Source organism: Acinonyx jubatus, chromosome B3 (genome assembly GCF_027475565.1).
Source record: "Acinonyx jubatus isolate Ajub_Pintada_27869175 chromosome B3, VMU_Ajub_asm_v1.0, whole genome shotgun sequence".
NCBI lineage: Eukaryota > Metazoa > Chordata > Mammalia > Carnivora > Felidae > Acinonyx > Acinonyx jubatus.
Window position 1 is genome coordinate 85,566,040 of NC_069386.1, and position 21,127 is coordinate 85,587,166.

Sequence of the window (21,127 nt, forward strand, 5' to 3'; positions counted from 1 at the left end):
ATCAAAGAATCTTACACCACAGAAAATGACCAGCATTTCTTCCCTCTGTTGTATAATTGTATTTAATCACATGGACTTGGATAACATCCCAGCTCTGTCACTTACTTATAACAAGTGACTCAAATATTCATGTATAAAATAGAAGTAAAAATAATGCCTGCCTGTCTCACGAGGTCCATTAGGTTCTGGCTGACATGGAACCTATACAAAAGAAATATTCCATTAATGGCAGCTTCCATATCTAACACAGAAATAATATTTCACCAGAAAAGCAAGCCATTCTCGAGTCTCATTTTGGTTTAAATTTCAGAAGGGTTTTGTAATTCATAAAAGGTGAGATTGTAGGGAAGATTTTAGAATATACCTTCTCATGGATAAAAGTCACTTTGATAATATTGGAGTTATGCAGTGATTTCCATAGTGGGATTTTTTTTTTTTTTTGGAATGGGTATAAGGCAGTTGCCAAACTAGTTTAGTGAAAATTAGGAGTATTATGACTATTTGATTAAATCCTTTTGAATAATATTGCCTCATTTTTAGAATAGGGTTAAGACTTTACATGTAAAAATTATTAAATAGGAAAATAGCAATTTAACATCTGCAGTGGCTCTGCAGCTACAGGTTAGGATTTTGCCTGCTTTCAAAGACTCATAATAGGATTTACTGTTTAATGGGCTCCATTCTACTCTATTTTGGAATCATTGCCTATGGACTGCTTAATCATCCAGCAAAACTATGTTGGCTCCATCAGAAATAGGAAGCCCGCTTTGTGGAAGAGTGATAAGGGCTCTTCAAGATGGTGCAGTTTTGTCCGACCCTCCAATACACTGATAATGAAGACCAGACACTTAATTCAAAATCAGATAGTTAGTGGGCAAGGCTGAGGCTAGCTGTCAAGTATCTTGATCATTAGTCCATTGAATGAATTCTGCCACAGATATTCCATAGCTTCTTGTTTAGTGTGATCAGGATAAAGGACCTCAACTCCCACCCAGATATGCAACCCTGCATGATCATCACTGAATTTAAGTGTTGAGAATATGGTCCTCTAGTCTCTAATCCTTGCAGAGTAGAGGGAGTGTTACTCCAGCAGTACTCGTAGAGATAAACTTTGATCCCATACTTCTTTCACTTATTCTCTCTTATCCAGGAACTTCATTTTCCATCATCATAAATCATTCCTTTTCCCTCCTGCTATAGACTCTGCTTTCAGTCTGACTTCTCCCAATTCACTTCTTTCCTCCATCTACTGTCCCTTCTTCTCTACCTTGCCTTATTACCTATTGGTGGCCAAGGAAAATACATGATTTGAGAGGTGGGCAGTGGAGGGACACTGGGAAAGATTAAAAAAGACAAAACCTCTCTAAAGTGCCGTATCCGGAAAGCACTCAACAAGGAACATTGGAGGTACTGGGTGTTCTGTGTATAATAAATGATCTCACCCTATCCCTCTCATCTTTGTCATTCTTCCAGCCCAATGTCTACCCCCACCACAGTGCTTCTTCTCTTCTTCCTTCGGATCCCCTCCCTGTAGTACTCCTGTTCCAGGTCAGTGGAACACAGCCAGTAACTTGAACCTTCAGGAATGTGCAAGGCCACAGTCTGGAACAGACCTTGTCTCACACTGTGAAGTAGATATGCACCAGGCATCCCAATGTACAATTGAGAATTCATTTTTATCTAACGCATTGTTAGGTGTGAGTGCTTAGCACTTGATCATGCAATAGGCTGATTAAGCCCCTACTGAAGGCATCAGCACAGCTGTGGCACAAAATGAAAAGAAATGGTCTTTACTTTAGATACACTTATCTAAAATGTTTGCAGTCAGAAAATTTAAGGTTATTTTGATTGTTGAAAATAGTTGAATTTCGTGTCATTTAAAAAAGGCAACACTATCTTCAACACGTGTAAGGGGATCATAATGTTAGCAGTACTTAGGTCTTTTAAAAAAAATGTTTATTTATTTTAAGAGCGAGAGAATGCACGGGAGCAGAGAGAGAGAGGGAGCGAGAATGTCAAGCAAGCTCTGCACTGGCATTGTCAGCACAGAGCCAGACACGAGGATGGGTCTCACAATGGGGCTCAGTTTCAGGAAGAGTGAGATCATGACCTGAGCTGAAATCAAGAGTCAGATGCTTAACCGAGCCCCCCCCCCCCCAGGTGCCCCAGTACTTATGTCTTAATATAACCTAATGGGATTTTATATATACCACACTTTAAAAACTTTTCTGTGGGTAGACCTGTGGGCCAAACCAATGTAAAACATTACTTGGGAAAAGTTTATTTTGAGCTCCAATGAATCAATTTATAAATTTTCTAATGAATCGTTTTACATACTAAAAAGTTAAAGACTAGCTTTAATCTATAAAATATATTATATTTTCAATTCAAATGACTTGAGATTACTCAAAGAAACAATATATAACTAGTTGTTTATTCCTAAGTGGAAAAACAGTTAATCACCATGAGAAAAATTTATTAAAGGCCAATTGGTAAGAAATTTTTTTCTTATATAACATTTATTGTTGTTGTACAAGTGTTTAAATAAATATCTTTAGAATTATATTGTTCTTATTCAAAAAGCCACTATTCCCTTTTCTAAATTATGATCTAAAAGTTTAATTAAAAAAAACTACTGAATTTTAATGGTTTTTGTTTTGAAAACCATTCTCTGACATAACTGGGAATGTCTTGTGTTGCTGTAAATCCATGGTTAGGAATGGGTAGCTTACATAAACTTGTTTTCCTGTCAAATTCTTCCATTAGTCTTGGTGACATGGACTCACTTTTCAGTCCCTGGTATCCTCAAATACTAAGACAGGGTCCACAGGGCAGAACTTTCTTGGCCCAGGAAAACTGCAGAGGTGATGCAGGCGTGAGCCAGGATGGACTGGATGATGGTGAGTAACCATTTCTATCTGCGGCTCCTACTCATTGAGAGAGAACTTCCAGCAATACTTTAAGTTTCCAAAAAGATCTCAGCAGTGAATCAGTAAGGCAGGAAAATGGTTGCATCTGATAGTCACATAGTCACGTTTATTATGTAGAAGCAGATGTCATTAGTAGAACTAATTATTTTTAAGGTTTGGCCCTCAAGCTCATGTTCTATATATTTTGTTTTATCATTATAATGGTGTATACACAATTAAACTCATACCTGTTTTTCAATAACTAAGATTGAAACTGCCTTCTGGCCATAATATTTGAAGTGACTTGATAACATGACTTGATACTGAAGTAATCAGTATCTGGCTCTCTGATTACATGTGTACATGGTGGTCCACATATAAATGGCTCCAATAACCTATTACACTGTGGATGAATCTCTCCTATAGTTGCATATTCTTTCAAATTTGGAGCATGAAGTTCTCTGTAGACTGTACCTTGTACAATTCTATGGTCATTTTAAAGAAAATAATAGAATTGGCTTTTTTACAACACATTTATCTCATAGAAATTTGATTCTTAAAGTGATAATAGATAGTTTTATCAAAATGTGTCAAAATAGAAGAGATTTAAAATTCAATAGAAGTGCTCGAGGGTATGTGTGTGTGCCTCCGGTACCCTCACTGTAGTACGATATGACCCATTATTTAAGACATCAAACTTAGATCTAAAACAAAATTGGGAAAGAGAAAGTAGGCAAAAATGCCTCTTGAGATGAATGCCTTAAAGCCATGTGCTTTTCTCTGCTCAAAGAGGACCCATTAATTTGCCTCAGTCAGTCATCCAGCTACCAGTGTCTACTACCTAGCACCTGTGGTAAGCCAGGCATTGCACTGGGGACTTAGATACATTGTCCTCAAGAAGTTCAGAGTTTACTGGGAAAACAAATAAGATCAAGTAATTATGATAAAATATTAAAGTTATATAATAAAAGTATGTATAAAATTGTAAGAGAGCATAAGAGAAGTAGTTAATCATGTCTGAGGAAGGCTTAACACAGGAGATGATATTTAAATGGGAGTTTAACTGATACGTAAGCATTTGGAAAACAGAGAAGAAACAGTAGAAATTTCAAGCCACATCAAGAACATAGCGCAGGTGTTTTCCTCAGAGAAGGTCAAGAAATCTCTGTGATACTAGCAGCATATTCAGGAAAGGGGGAGAAGAGGAAGACTTGAAAGAAGCAAACCAATGATTACTTATTGTGAAATCCCCTACAGACCCTACAATTCCTTGGTGATAGTACATACTCAATAAGTGTTTGTCAGGGGCACCTGTGTGGCTCAGTCAGCTAAGCGTCCAACTCTTGATTTCAGCTCAGGTCATGATTTCATAGTTCCAGAGTTCAAACCCTGAGTCTGGCTCTGCGCTGACAGCATGGAGCCTGCAGTCTCTCTTCCCCTCTCTCTCTCTCTGCCCCTCTCCCTCTTGCACATGCTCGTTCTCTCTCTCAAAATAAAGAAATAAATATTTTTTAAAAAAGAGAAATCTTTGTGGCATGAGTTTTAGGTGAATGCAGGGGACAGGGATTCTTTCTAGTCAGTAGTAAATAAAGGGTAGCATTCTCTCCAAAGAAATCACTCATCATTCACTAAATATTTATTGAGTATTGCCAAATATTGACTGAATGGAATTCTTAAGCAAAAGCCGTGTCCTATGTATCAAAAGTAGATTTGCTTCTTGTCTAGGAAGGATTCAGCTCAGATGAGGACATCATGTGCAGTGTATTAGCTAACCAGCCTCAGGATGGAACAGGGTTGGGGGTAGAAGGATACAAACCAAGAACAGAAGCACCATGGCCTGGGGCAATGCATTATGGGAAAATGCCGCTGAACTCCCTTCACAGACCCTGCAGACCTTACCGCGTCATTGTACAGTACAATCATTCATATTCATCATGTTCCTCTGAGTCATCAAGAAAAAGTTACATCATAGAATTTTATAATCAGAATAGAACTGAGAGGTCATCACGTCCCCTCCATCCCAAATCACTGCTGAAAGCTAAGCTCTAATGCCTTCTCTTTGGCTGAAAGTGAAACAGATTTCAGTATTTATAAGGCAGCTAGTTTACTCTCATTTTACACAGCTCTGAGGGTGGTAAAAATCTCCATATGTTTCCCCCAAATCTGCCTCCCTGTTAATTTCTTCCCACGGGAAGTTCCTGAGAAGATGGGATAAAACTGCTCTCTTCTCTTCAAAACTTGGAGTTCTGTTTGATTTTGGAGAAGGGGGTAGGAAACTATGTCTGTGGGAGCTTTCACCTCTCTAGGATCTCTGGGGGGCAAGGAACTTTTTAAAAATACTGAACAACACAGTGATACCCGCTACGGGTGTTCTATCACTTGTTTTATACCTGACGGCCCATATGCCAAGCCACAGCCATGCCAGCCAGGCTCCACAGCAATGTGTCTCCTGAATATTTATGAATACAGTTCACAGTGATATTTTCCCTTCTTGAGGATGCAAAACCAGTGTGCCAAAGTGACACACAGCCATTCGGAGGCCCATCCTAAGATTTGTCTTGCATAATTCATAAACACAAGAAAAAGATTGCAAAGCTCTTCCTAGAATAGTAGTGGAGCTCACCAAGAGCCAGAATCTCCTTCCGTGATGAGTGAAGGGATAAAGCTACCCTTAACTCTCCTCTCAGGAAAAGAACTGGGGTCAACTAAGCAAATCAGCTTTGATTGCTTACCAAGCTCAACTATTTCCTAATTTTTCCTAATTTGAATCAGTTCAAAGATACTCTTCTTTATTTTGACTTATCTACATTCACAGAGCTTGTGATCAGGTTTGTGAAGTGCATGTGTTTGAAAACCTGTCAGCATCCTCTTCTCTCTCATGTAGGTCTCAGGGCCCACCTGCTGCCTCTGGCTGTCCAGGAATGTGCCTCTCCTGGCCTGCAAACACCTCAGTGGGCCAGGGTAGTAATTCAGTCAGTGACTCAGTCAGTTAACTAATTCTTGAGTCTATATAATGTGTCAAGCACTGAGCTAGGGTATAAGAGTAAATGAAAAAACAAATCCCTATTCTCACAGGGCTTAATAGTCTAAAGGTAGAGGTGGATAAACAAGCAAGCAATTTTAAAGGGGGCACGATGGATATTATGATTGAAAAAGTATGTGAAGCCCTATAAGGAACCTATGGAAGGAGAAGTTACCTGGAAGATTTTCTAGAGGAAAATCTGAGACCTAAGGATTAATCCCCATGATAATCTCAAGAGGCAGGTACAATTATTGTTGATGTTTCTGTATAATGCACGTTTCATATCAAAGGAGGCATCACAGGTCTGAGGAAAGAAGAAGGAGACTGAGTACTCTACCTATTATAGCTGGAATTGCCTATCATAGTTTGAGTCTTTCTAAGCATTTAATTCAACTAAGTTGGCTTTGTTCAGATACCATACTCTGGCAGAGAATGCTAATTGTTCTTTTAATAACAGAACCCTCACCTCTGTTCTACATCTGAGTTTTAGCAGGACACATGGCCACCTCCTTAAAGAGTATATTTTCTAGCTCCTCTTGCAACTAGAGGTGGTCATTTTACAACCTTCAGGGCAAAGGGATGTAAGCAGAATAATGTGTGAAATTTCTGCCTGCTTTAAAATAAAAATGTATTCCTTTCCCCTCCCCCACATCCTTATTCTCACCCCCTTGCCTGAGACTGGAGGATGTAGATGGTTTGAGATAGCTCCAACCAGGTGAATGAAAGCAGCCCCAAGGATAATGGAATGCTACCACAGCAGAATGTGGGTCCCTAGATGGCCTTCTGGAACAGGGTAGCCGGTTTGTCCTGGATTGTTATGTGAAAGCCATGGTATTCTGGGGCCTGTTAAAATAAAATAAAATGGAGATCAAGACTTGAAAATCCATCAAGGAGACAAAGCCCTTTAAGCCATGTAAGCAAAACTAAACCCTGGTGATTTCATGAACATAAGTGAAACTAAACTTTGGTTACTTCTTGTAAATGTCTCTGATAATCATAAAATTAAATTTAAGTTATCTTCCTAAAATGGTGTATGATAATCACTTTTAACTAATTCCATGCCATCTGGAAACCCACATTGTAAACTCAATCATTGTAAAGGTTAAATAACTTCCTCAATCTCACTTTCTAAGCCATCTTATAATGTCATGCCTCTGAACTTCACCTCAACTTTGGAAGACTCCCAATTCTCAAACTATTTTTTTGTGCACAATAAAGTCTTACTAAGTACTATTTTACTGATTTGGTCTTAATTTTTGCTGTTTCTGGTTTTTTGACAGGTTTTGTGACACAATATAGTAACTTGCACCTTAACGAATACAAATAATTAATTGGTTTCAAATGTTCCTCTAAGAGAGAGAGAATTAACATTTTAAATGAACATTTTTGTCCCTGAAGCAGCTATTAATCATTATTAACTAAGAAGTTAACATTATGATTATAATTTTATTTTCCATATAATTCTGGTTCTGGAGAAAGAAAAGCTGGTTTTCCAAATGTAAGTGTTCTGGGTTCACATCATCATCTTGCAAGGTTGACTGTTGTCAGTTCACCTCTGGTACTAGTGTAAACAAAATTTAGTTTCTCATCCTGCAAGACTGAGGACCAGACTGGACTATGGTAAAAAGAAAGAAAGAAAGAAGGAAAGAAAGAAAGAAAGAAAGAAAGAGCGAGCGAAAGAAAGAAAGAAAGAAAGAAAGAAAGAAAGAAAGAAAAAGAAAAGCACATAAATTTTCTTTTATGAGACTTCTATTAAGAAGTCAGACTTGGGGTGCCTGGGTGGCTCAGTCGGTTAAGCGGCCGATTTCAGCTCGGGTCATGATCTCGCGGTCCGTGAGTTCGAGCCCTGCGTCGGGCTCTGTGCTGACAGCTCAGAGTCTGGAGCCTGTTTCAGATTCTGTGTCTCCCTCTCTCTGACCCTCCCCCGTTCATGCTCTGTCTCTCTCTGTTTCAAAAATAAATAAACGTTAAAAAAAAAAATTAAAAAAAAGAAGTCAGACTTCTTAAATCTTAAAGCTAACTCACATAAGACTTCTTTTAGGCTAACTCACCTTTCCTTGGTGAACCAGACCAACTTCCCCAAAGGTTATACAGATCACTGAGTAGCCATTATGAGGGCTATGCTTTTTAACTTATTTAATTTTCTATGTAAATGAAACAGAGATAAATAAAAGAGACAATATTGTATTAGTAAACTCTCCATTACGAATCATTTTTTCACAGCAAAAGCAAAAGTTGGATTTGGCCTGATTCTCTGAATTGCATGCTATTATTTCTGCACCCCAAATTTTGCACAGCATCATGATCTTTAGCTTCTTTTTTCCTTTGATTTCTTGTTTTCACTTGTTCCTTTTTTGGTACCTCACTGTTGGGTAGGCTACAGGAGAAAGGGAGAAGTTATTTATGTCAATTTTTAGTTATAATAAGGTAATGCATTTTATTTGGCAATAAAAGCTGGACAGCAGCTGGCAGTATAAATTCATTTTCAAATAGTCTTGGCAAACAATTGAATTCAACCTCCACCACAAAACTTGAGCAGACCTCAAATGGCTGCTTTGGGGCCCAGTGAAAATTTTGATGTTCTAAATTACTCTTCTTAGGATTCACATGCTGTGAGACATTCATTTTATTTTGCAGTAAAACAATATAGAATGGAGAAGGTGTATTGGAATATGGTGGTTTTGAGTATGTAGGGGGCCCAAACATATGGTAGAATAAGGTGTCTCTCTACTCTTAACCACACTTAAGAACAAGAGTTTTGATAAAATTATTACATTACTAAAGAAGCTCCATCAATCACTGTTCAGATGTTTAAATATTATAAATGGATGCAGTACCACTTACATTGCATCATTTTACCATCTGTCTCAACAAGGGACATTTGGAAATTTTTTATATGCTGTGTAATCTTCTATTATGCTGGGTGGGGGGTTCCCATCAAAGACTCTTATTTGCCTCTCAACTGAACTAAATGTGATAATTTTAATGATCCAGGAAAAGGATTTAGTGAAAGAAATTGTATCGCTAATTTTCTCAAATCAAAGGAGCAATTTTTAACATATAGCAATACTCTTACCATCTGAGTAAGCAAAACAGAGATATATTTATTTCAGAAAAGCAAAAGTTCATTCAGATATATCAAACGCTGACCATTTTATAGAGAATTATGTTGGTGCTCTCCTTGAAGAGTCAAAGAAGGAGAATACAGATGCTTAGAGAGTATACCATTCAAAATCCAGTAGACTGAACAGCAGTGCCCAAGACATGATAGGTATTACTTATATTACAATAAATAGCAGTAGATCCCTGTAAGAGGCTTTAATATTCTCCAACAATATTCATTGATGACTATGAATTCTGAACCAAAAGTGGACTCAAGTTGGCTGTCCATTATTGACTGAGTTAGGTTTTATAATTTTATTTTCAAAACATCAGTTGTCAAGTTGCTAGAGCCAATATTAAAGATTAAAATCTTTAAGAAGATTTTTTCTTTAAGATATAAAATCTTAAGAAGGTTGCTGAGAGCTTTACCATGAACATACGTTTTCTTTATGAGGGAGCTTCAGTTTGTTAAAGCAAGGGCATAACACAAAAGGCTTTTGGAAATAACAGATCTCTCAGACCCCTGAGAATATGGGAGACATTTACACTAAGTCAAACAACTGGACTATGGGAAGTTGTTAATGTATTTCTTAAGAGATTCTTTGAAGAACCAAAAACCTGTTATAAAAGTGAACCAGTATCATATATATGTTTAGAATTAGAAACAATAATATTTATGTGAATAAGAAAACTAGATTGCTAGATTTAGTATTTAGAACATCAGTTCACAGGTTTTTATATTTTAATTTGTTTCATGAATCAGCTCATGGTTATAATACACTTGAAAGCTAAATTCTTTGGTTTAAATTTTTTAATGGATAATATTCTGAAATACTTCTTTCAAAAATTTACTGATTTTCAATTTTAAATACTAACTATATACCTCTAAAGCTGAAGAGATGTCTTTAGTGGTATGTGATGGACTTTTACTTCATTTATTTGATAAATAGCAATTGAAAGCCAAAAAAAAAAAAAGGCTTATGTGCTTCAAAGAAAGAAAGGGAGAAACTAAACTATATGCCTGTTGTATGCCAGGCAGTGTGCTATGTAAACACTTTACATAATTATTAGATTTAATTCTTGGAACAATCCTACGAGGTAGAAATTATCACCATTTTGCAAATGAAAAAATGGAGATTGACAGAGTATATGTAATACTCAAGATGATAGGTAGAAATATAAGAACTGAGACTCAAACCAAGTCTATATGATCCCAAAGTCCATTTTTTTTCTGCTATACCACAAACTGAATATCAGTATATATTGACTAGATGGTGAAAAAGATTTCATATAATTTTATTTAGCAAGTTAAATAAGTTCTTTTTGGTAAACTGGAGACTATAAGCAATTTAACACTGAATTTGCAGCTATACTCCCTGAATTTTATTTGGTCTCCAACTCCTACTTCTTTTTTCTCTTTCCCATCCCCTTGTAGGCCCTCTGACCCCTCATGCAGGCTGGCTCAGGCCCACACTCATTCCTAGGACTAGTTGGGACAGATTTCAGGGACATAGCTACCTATCTGTGTGTGGCAGATAGAGTTAGCCCAAAGATGTCAAAATTTTGATCTCCAGAACTTGTGAATATGTCACTTTACATGGCAAAAGGGACATTGTAAATGAGATTAAGGATTGTGAGATGGGAAGATTATCCTGGTTTATCCAGGTGGGTATAATGTATTCACAGGGGTCTGTATATGAATATACTAGGAAAAGATAGCATTCAGTAGGCAGAGTGGGAAAGGTTATGACCTGAGGCCCCAGGGTCGGGAAAAACACTTACTTTGGAACAATGCTGGGTTTCACAGGAAACCCCCTCAGGCTGGTGGAAGTTTCCTCTTAAGAATGTAACAGATACCACCTACTCCCCCTTGGGTTCCCCTCAGGAATTTGACAATCAAAATACCTAACTAAAAAAAGTAAACCATAAAATCTTACGTTACAGGAGGGACAGTATGACATAGTCTGACTCCTCACACAAAGGAGTTGAGACTTTGGGCAACCCAGCACCTAGAGTTAACCAGCCAGGAAGGATAGAACCTGAAAAGGAAAGAGGGGGAAGGGTAAGGGGAGCTGACCAGAATCTTATAAAACAAAAACCCTTGCCTATTGTCACAGGCATTCACTTTCAAACGACTCCTTTCTGTAAAGAGAGTTTCATACTATTCTTACTTTCTAATCTTATAGTCTAATAAACTTTTTCCTGCTGCTCATTTTATTTTGTGTCTACCTCTTCATTCTTCCAAGTGAGGAGACAACGAAACCTGGGTATTGAGGTAAAAAAGAAACAAAAAACCCTGCAACATAAGCGAGAAGGGTCAATGAGACAGACTCTCCCCTACTGTGTACATAAGTAATGGAGCCCCTGCCAACTCCTTAATTTTAGAATATTTGATCTCCAGAATTATAAGATAATAAATCTGTATTGTTTGAATCTACTGAACTTATGGTAATTTGTTACAAGAGCACTAGGAAATGAATACTCTGGGTCTATGACTCGACTTCCTTTTGCTAATCTTGGATTTGATTTTGTTCTCTGGTCTGGTAAACAGGTCTTTGTTTTGGTCCCAGGGTCTGAGTCTGCTCTGCTGAATATCTCAGCTCTTAGTCTTTCCAGAGATTTCTTTTTGCCCAAGAGACTTAAAGAACAAATGCAGCTGGAAAAAGGGGGGTACTTATTATTACATATTTCCCAATGAACAAATGATAGAAGCAAAATAAATCATTGTTCTTTATATTTTGGGGAGGACAGTCAGTCTTAAGCAACATGAGCTTTGTTTCTTAAGATGTAGTGAATTGTATTATTATTATTTAGATGAAAGTATAGTGTACATAGACATGGGTATAAAGTAAGAGCTGAAACACAAAGGCCCACCTGATACCCCTAGCACTTAAGAGCTGGGGTTCTGCTTAGATTTTTAAGCAGAACAGGGGACTTAGGGAACAGGGGACAGGGGTCTGAGCTAAAGCCGGTGTGGGGATTGGGGGGGATAGCAAGTTTCCAAAAGAATGTATGGTAGTCAGTCCTAGGAAAAGACTTATCTCTGTTTATTTTTGTCTCTTGGAACTAAACACAGTACTTGACCAATAGTGGTGTGTAGTAAATGTTGGGTGAATTGAATTAAGTTGAATTGCATTACATTTTAGCCTTTATTATGACATTAAAGTAATTATAGTATAGTGTAGTGCTCAAGAGCCCAGCTCTGGAGTGAACTGACTAGATTTGTACTTTGTCTGTTTCCGTTTCCTCATTTGTAGAAAAACAATAATAATAGTACCTGTCTTATAGCATCTTTTGTCCAGAGGAATCAATACAACTAAAGCATTTAACACAGTCAGTGGCATATATTAAACACTCAAAAGAATGTTACACATTATATTTGTATACTTCATTGTGTGTGTATGTATGTATATAAGTATAGACCCACAGAGATTTTCTTATATTTGTGCGCACATATATTTATCAAAGGTCATATTTATTTCTTTAAAGTATTAGACTCTGCTGCATTCTATGGATACAAAGATGAAAAAGATATTCCCTTGCCCTCAAGGAGCCCATGAATACATGCATTATGAATGTCTCTCCCCTCCCCCATCAAGCTAGAAATCATTCCAAGGAAACATTTGTCATATGTTTAAAAGAAAAAAAACAGTAGAAATTTCAAGAAAACTAGGTTCTGGTCTTAGCTTTTCAATACTCCTTCAAGTTTTACATTTTATAACCTCTCTCACTATTGAGTAACATTAATTGAACTTAGTTAAGTAACTAAGAAAATACACCCCCGTGGGACAAACCCAGGCATTACTACAAATGAGTTATTTGTAAAGAATTACAAAGACTGGTTAGAAAGATCATTCAAAGTCATTTATGTATGAGTCTTGTCTCACACCACCCCTTCCAGACTTCGAGATTACCTTCTTTAAATTAAATGGTTTGCTTTCTTATTTTCCAAAACCTGCAGAAAATGAGAAATTCTAAAGTTGAATAAAATCGACTTACCTTTTCCATGTACAGAAGTGCATTTAATTGTATATGTGTATTTGTGTATGTAGAGTTCACCCATACGTTCTACATCCAGGATAAGAAATAGAGTATTTGTCAATACTGTAGGTGTGCTCCTTCCCAAACACATTCCCTCCTTATCTGCCCTATCATGCCATTTGTAATAAACATACTCCTGAGTTCTTTTCAGTTTTCTAGTTTTATCACAAATTGGCTTTGCTTATTTGTGAACATCATGTAAATTGAAACTTGTTGAATACATTGTTCCGTGACTTGACTTTTTGTTTTGGAAATTCGTTTGTGTTGTACATGTAGCTACAGTTCATTCCTTTGCACTGCTGTTTCATTCTGTGATATACCTTAATTTATTTATCTATTGAACTCTGACTTTTATCAGTTATATTAATTTAAAATGTCTTCTTCCTACTCTATGTCTTGTATTTTCACTCTTTTAACAATGTCTTTTGATGAACAGAAGTTCTTTAATGTGGTTGATTAATCCATTTTTTGCCTACAGTTTGGGCATTTTGTGGATTGTTAAAATTTCTTACCCCAAAGTCTTTAACAATTTCTTTTATATTTTCTTCTAAAAGTTTTGTGTTTTTGACTTTCACTTTAGGTTTTAAATCTACCTAGAGCTGATTTTTCTCCATGTGTGTGTTTAGGGCAGCGGGAAGGAGGTAAAGATCCATTTTCTTCCCCCATCCCTACCTCAAATGGATCACCAATTGTCCCAAAATAATATGTGATAAAATCCATTATTTATCCACTGGTGGGCAATGTCATCTCATTCATTCATCAAATGTTCATAGATGTGTGAGTCTATTTCTAGTCTCAACACTTTTTTCAACACTTTTTTTTTGTGTATTTTTCAACCCTACACCAAAAGCATATAAACTTAAATAGTATAGTTTTATACTAAGATTTGATGTGGGAGAACAAGTCTACTTTGCTTTTACTCAAGAGCCTCTTGGCTATTTTTTTAGGTCTCCTTTAACTTTTCTCAGTGAGTTTTTGCAACATCATTTTCTATGTAGAGGTCTTGCATTTACATAAACTCCTATTCATATTTGTATGTATGCTATATTCAAATTTTACTTTCTACTTGATTCTGGAATCTAGAAAAACAAATGATTTTTATATACTGACTTTGTATCCAATAACCTTGATAAACTCACCTATTAATTTTAATAATTTATCCTAGGTTATTTTTTATCATCTGTGTACACAGTTGTAGGATCTATAAATAATTATAATTTTCTGGCATCTATGGGGTGGATCAGGTTAATTTCTTCCTTTAATCTATAAACATAGGTTATAATTAATTATATGATATTAAAATATAATTATATTATTTAGATACACCCAAGTTATATATTATTATTTTTATATTTTGTTGGTTGAATATGTTAATAAGTGATATTAACTTTCAAGTTTCATTTCATTTGCTGTCCTCAACAGGATTTGATATCAACATTATACTTGCCTCATAAAATGAATTAGGGAGTGTTCTCTTTTTTCTCTGGAAGTTTATGAGATTGGAATTGCATCACAACTCACTAGGAAAACTATATGGGCTTATAGTTCTTTGTGGGCAGATTTCAATTACTGTTTCAATCTCTCTAATCATTAAGGGAACAACCAGGTTTTCTAGTTTTCAAATATTTTAGTTTCATTTTCTGAAATTTATTCTTATCTGAATTTTCAAATTTATTCATATAAAATTATTCATGAAACTTTCTCTTTTCCTCATAAGGTTTACAGCATCTATAGTTATAACATTTTTGTATTTCTTATATTGTTTTTACTAAGCTGCTGTTTTAAAAAAAAATTAGTCTCCCTAGAGGTTTGTCAACTTAATTAGCATTTTCAGAAAATCAGCTTTCACCTTTGTCCTTTTAGGTTTGTAGCTATTTTTCTATTAATTTCTGCTGTTTTCTTTGTTATGAATTTCCTTCTACATTTTTATTTACTTTGCTATTCCTTTTCTGACTTCTTGAGAACTATTTAAATAATTAGCTAATTATTCTCCAGCTCTTTTTTTCTTTTCAAATATGTATATCTAAAGCTAGACCTTTCTTTCTAAGTACTGCTTTAGTTTCACTCCAAAAGATGATATATGCTTTTTCATTTCTAAGTGATTTCTGTGTGATTACTTCTTTGAACCTGAGTCATTAGAAGTGTGTTTTTCCATTTTCAAAACCATAGACCTTTTTGGATCATTTTATTAGTATTCATTTCTAGCTTAATTGCATTCTTGTCTGAAAATGAGGTGAAAAAGATTAATTCTTTAAAATTTTCAAAACTGGTTTTCTTGCCTAGTAAGTGATTGCTGGTTTTCCAAATACTCTTCATGTACTTGGAAAGAATGTGTAACTGTTTCATAATTCCCAAGTGCATTTTTCCAAACATATTAGGTTGTACTTGTTAATTATATTGTTGAAATCATATATCTATGCTGATTTTTTGTCTTCTCACTTTTTCATTCCCTGGAAGAGATACGTTTAAATTTTCTATTATTTTTTATGTATAATTAAATGTATGCAAATTGAAAGTAGTATGTTTCTCATACTTTTATCCTTGTATAATTATGAGGTGACCTTCTTTATTTCTAGTAATTTTTTTGCCAAATAGTATATTTTGTCTCATATTAATATTCAACACAATTTCTTTTGATTATTATTGGCTTGATTCATCTTTTTCGTTCTTTTACTTTCAACTTTTTTTATCTGCTTTTTTATCTGCTTTTTTATCTGCTTTTAAGTGTCTTTTGTAAATAAATATAATTAGGTTTTGTTTTGCCACTTAGTTTAACCCTATTTATCTTTTAGCGAGAGCATTCAGTTCATTTATATTTAATATAATATTACTAGCATATTTGGCTTTTAAAATGTCTGCTTTTCTGCTTTACTTTTCCTGATAACTTAATGTGGCTTTTGTTTTTCGCCTCCCTTTTCTTTTTAGACTGAATAAGTACTTATAAACATTTTTTGTTTCCTCTGCTAGTTCAGAAACTATACATTATTATTATTATTGTTGTTGTTATTATTATTATTATTATTATTATTTTGGTGCTTACCCTTATACTTAAAACACACAAAATTAATTTCTCAAACTGCAAGAGTTGTAAATACTTTTACCCTCCTTAAGCCTTAAAACATGTTTATAGCATTTGTTCCATGAATTTTATGCTATCAAATGTAGATTGATTTTTTTACTTCAAAGACATTATTTTTATAAGGTTGATATTTGCTTAGATTTATTCAGTTACTAATTTGTTTTTCATCATTCTTTTCGCATCTCAGTTTTCCATCTGGCATGACTTTCTTCTGCTTTAGAATTCCCTTTAGTGTGGTTCTGCTGGTGAGGTATTCTTGGTTTTTGTTTGTCTGAAAATGCTTTTATTTCACTTTTATTTTTGAAATATATTTTCACTGGTCATATAATTACAGAGTGACACTGATTTATTTCAGCATATCAATTATATCATAATGCTTTTCTGGATGCCATTGCTATTGTTGAGAAGTCAACTCTTGGTCCAGCTGCTGCCTCTTTGAAGTTAATTTCTCTTTTCTCTGTGGCCACTTTTAAGATCTTTCCTTTGTCATTAAAGATTTTCTGTCTTGTTGATGTGTATAGATTCATTTTTATTTATCCCTCATGAGATTTATTTGGATTCTTCAATCTGCATGTAGTAGGCAGAATTCTAAAATGGTCCTCAAGATTCCTGTCCTATGATAGATGTGCTTTGTATAATCCTCTCCTCTTGGGTATGAGAGTCACTTGGTTGATTTATGAATCTGGTGGAATTTCACTCCCATAATGAGGTTATGCTATATAGCAAAGATGACGGGATTTTGAAAATGTAATGAAAGCCTCTATTCAACTGACTTTGAGCTAATCAAAAAAGAAATTATCCTAGGTGGGCCTGACTTAATCAGATGAGCCCTTTAAAAAGAAGTCTAAACCTTCCCAGAAAGAAGGATTCAAAGTGAGGCAGATTCTCCTGTTGGCCTTGAGGAAGCAAACAAGCACATGTGAACTGCCAATGGAGGGTCATGAAGCAAGGACCTGAGGAATTAAAAGTACATTACGTACTCATAATGTGGGGGTTAGGGGCATATAATAACTCTGCATTTAATTTTTGACTCCCTAAAAATTAACTACTAATAGCCTCCTGTTGATCAAAAACCTTAATGATGACATAAACAGTCAACACAGAGATGGTAGCATATATATGTACTATATACTGTATTCTTACTATAAAATAGCCTAGAGAAAAGAAAATATTGTTAAGAAAATCATAATGAAGAGAAAATACACTTACAGTGTACTACTCTACCCTGTACAGTATACTCTACTATAAAAATCTGCATATAAGTGGACTTGCACAGTTCAAACTTGTGTTATTCAAGGTCAACTATTTATTACTCCTGCAGCTGCAAGGAAAGAAATTGTGCCAATACCACTAGGCCTGAAGGAGGACCCTGAGCCTTAGATGAGATCCCAGTTCTGGACAGCAGCTTATTTGCAGCCTTGTGAGTCTCTGAGCAAAGGGCCCAACTAAGTTGTGCCTAGATCCCTGACCCATAGCAAGGGTGTGATAACAAATTTGTTTTGCCTCAAGCCTCTAAATTTGTGGAAATCATTTACACAGTAATAGAAAAATGATACTGTGGATTGGTATTTTTCATCACTTCTGGAAACTCACCTGTTCTCAAGTATTGTCTCTGCTTTCACTCTCTTCTTTTTCAGAAAATGTGATTAAACATATATTAGATCTTTTCCCTCTATTCTCTATATCTCTAAACATCTTTTATTTTTGATCTCTGTCTTTCTGTGATGTATTCTGGGTAATTTCTTCAGGTGTCTTTTCTAGCTTACTAATTTTCTATGTGTGTCTATTATTCTATTAATCTGTCACTCAGTCTTTAATTTTAATGATTGTATTTTTCATGTCTATAGGTTCTAGTTTTGTTTTGTTTTTTCTCAAAACTGCTTGATTATTTTTAGAAATATTTCCAAAGTGTTTTTCATATTTCATTGCCATCATTAGAGGTTCAGGTTCTGGGTGTGGGGCACAAAGGGCCCATTTTCCAGTTGATCTGTAAATAGTATTATTTCCTCCTAAAGAAATAGCATTGCCTAGACTACCCTACACACACACACACACACACACACACACACACACACACACACTATACACATACATGCAAAATTTGGTAATTATTTTCTACAATGAAAGTCTCCATAATCATAAATTTAGTTATGTCCATATGTGGTAGCTGGACAGAAATCCCTCACTCTGGGGAAAGTTAAGGGAGTGTCATGCATACAAAAAGAAGACTCACCAGAGCCATATATTTGTGTAGAATTCCAAGTCATTCAAAGTGTGTGTGCCAGCATCTACTAAGGCTGCTGTCTCTTACCCAACTGAGGTAGAACTTTAGGTCTGTGTAGCACAGAACTATGTCACTGCACTTGTCCTTGTTCTCTCCTTCTCCTTCTAGCTTTCCAGTGCATTTCTCTCATTTTTATGAGCTCATTTATGAATAAGCTTAATAGCATTTCATATATAGAAGGAAATTGGGAAAAATTACTTCTAACAATGAAAGTCAATGTTTTCACAGTGAGAGAATCAACTGGAAAATCTTATAGAAATATATTCACTTGAATATTAAAATAATATCCGGATCTGTGGGTAAAGCCATCTATTAATCTTTTATGCACTCCTCCACCTCAGTTTGGGGTTCCTTATGGTAGACGGTGCTTATTTTTTAAGAGGTTTCACTGAGACAAAGCTCAGCCAGGCTGATGAGACAAAGAAAGGAAGGAGTGGAGTCTGGAAAGAACACCAGCCAGGGAACTTAGTCATTGACCCTCCACTGACTTAGACACGTTTTCTGGTCTTACCTCTATTCTATTTTAGTTTCTTTGTCTAAACACTTGCAGTGATTTGAGCAGTCCAAATTCTATGATCCTAGATACAGTTGTAAAATCGCAAGAGGTACAGAAAAAGAGTATTTCCTTTTCAATTTCCTTCATCTCTATTTTATTCCACTACTCTTAGTAAGACACATTTTTTTTAAATTAATTTTTAAAGTATAGGTTCAGAGCTCTGTTACACATTTTGATGGGATTTTCCTGCTTTTTAAATTTTTGGCCTGTTTTTCTATACTCATCAACCACTGTGATTTTTTTGTACTTATTGGATAATTATAGACATAGCCTGTAAATTTATTATTAAATTATTTGGTTTTGGTTTTATTTGGTATTGCCAAGTGACATTTTGAACTACATACACAAGACCTGAGCATTGTAGTTTATTTATGATTACACAGACACAGACTCATTGTTTCTTCCCCACATTTTAAAATGTATTTTAATAGAATATGTCCATGTTAATTTCAATATTTCCTTGTTAACAGTAACAAATGGTCAACTATTCCTTGTTTTAATATGAACCAAACCACAGCAGTCTCAGGCCAGATTTTGTTAAAGGGAGAAAAAACAACAATAACAAATCATATATATTGACCTTTTTAGGCAGACAAAGTACCATTAAATAAATTATCACTCTAGCTTGGGAAACATCTCCTTGTTGGCCTGAAAGAGTTCATGTAAGTCTGGAAAATCAATAGTTTATTCCACACATATGAGAACAAGAAGGCCAGTATAATTTAAAATAAGGGCAGGCATAAGTTCGTTTGAGGATTAATGAACGCCATCATGGATTTGAGGGCTAGTTCTTTTTATTTTAATCTTTTTAAATGTTTATTTATTTATTTCGAGAGAGAGAAAACACAGCAGGGAAAGGGCAAGGAGAGGGAGAGAGAGAATGTCAAGCACGCTCTTGAACTGTCAGATCACGACCTGAGCTGACGCTAGTTATTACTAGCGTCAGACGCTAGTTATTACTCTTCAATTTCTCACTGGTGTATAAGCATGGAAAACAAATGGGCAAGTCCTTCCTAACAACTTAAATGAAGGTAGCTGAGGGTGTGAGCTTACCTAAATGCCAGGTACTCACCTATTATTTTGCCTTTCAACTTTCTACCTAAAAATGTAATGTGATTTTCTAATAACCCCTCAGTGACCTTAAAATGTTAATGTAGCTTCCAAAAGTGTCTGACTCTCTCCCAGAGACTGATTACCTGATTCAGTAAGTCTAATATTTCTGTGTGAGTATATGAAGCTTACCTTTTTATGAGCTATCCATACACACAAACGAAAATAGTGAAATTATTCTAATTATTGATCAATAAAAATTGTACTGTACCAACTCTTTATCTCAAAGCTAAATGTCAATAAGGACGTTAGTTAGTAAATATTTTTATTATAAAATTGAGTTTTTATTGATCTCTTTTTTGCATAATCCATTTTATATTAAAATTCATTAATTCAACCTACATATTGCAGTACAAATAACAAAAGCACAGAATAATTCTCTGATTGTTATTACCATATTTACAAAGACACCAAGAAGTATGGGGCAAGATTTGCTTTAAATCTATTTGCATTAAGTTCTATTTGTTTTCCACTGGGTATTTGCATGTAAACAGCTAAATTATTTGGCAACCTCTCCTGGGGTTTCCTCTTTTCTCACTACTGACTATTACAGTAGATTATTCTTCAGCTTTGTTCGCTTTTCATTTATAGCTTGATTTAATGAAACCTTAAAAAGGGTAGTTAGTTTTCTAATGTGTTCCAGATGAAAATGGTAGTGTAATTATTATCCCTTTCAAATTTGTCTGGCTTCAACTTTCTTCATCTTCATAATTTGGTACTTTCAAATGAAATTTTAATTATGCATAAAATTAATAAAGAGCAATTTAAATTACCATTGAGTGTCAACTGGTTGTCTGGTGATAAATAGAAGGCTGAAATCTTGATGGAATTTTTTATAACAGGAAAAAATAATTAAATGGCCCTATCATCATTATCAGGAAAGAATTATTAAAGTATTGCTTTTTACACAAAACCATTTTGTTCAGCTATTTGAAAATGAAAAGTGGAGAGAGTTATGCATAGAGAATTGGAGTGGTCCCCAAGCTTTATGCACCAAATATCCAGCCAGTTAAACAGCCTTTGT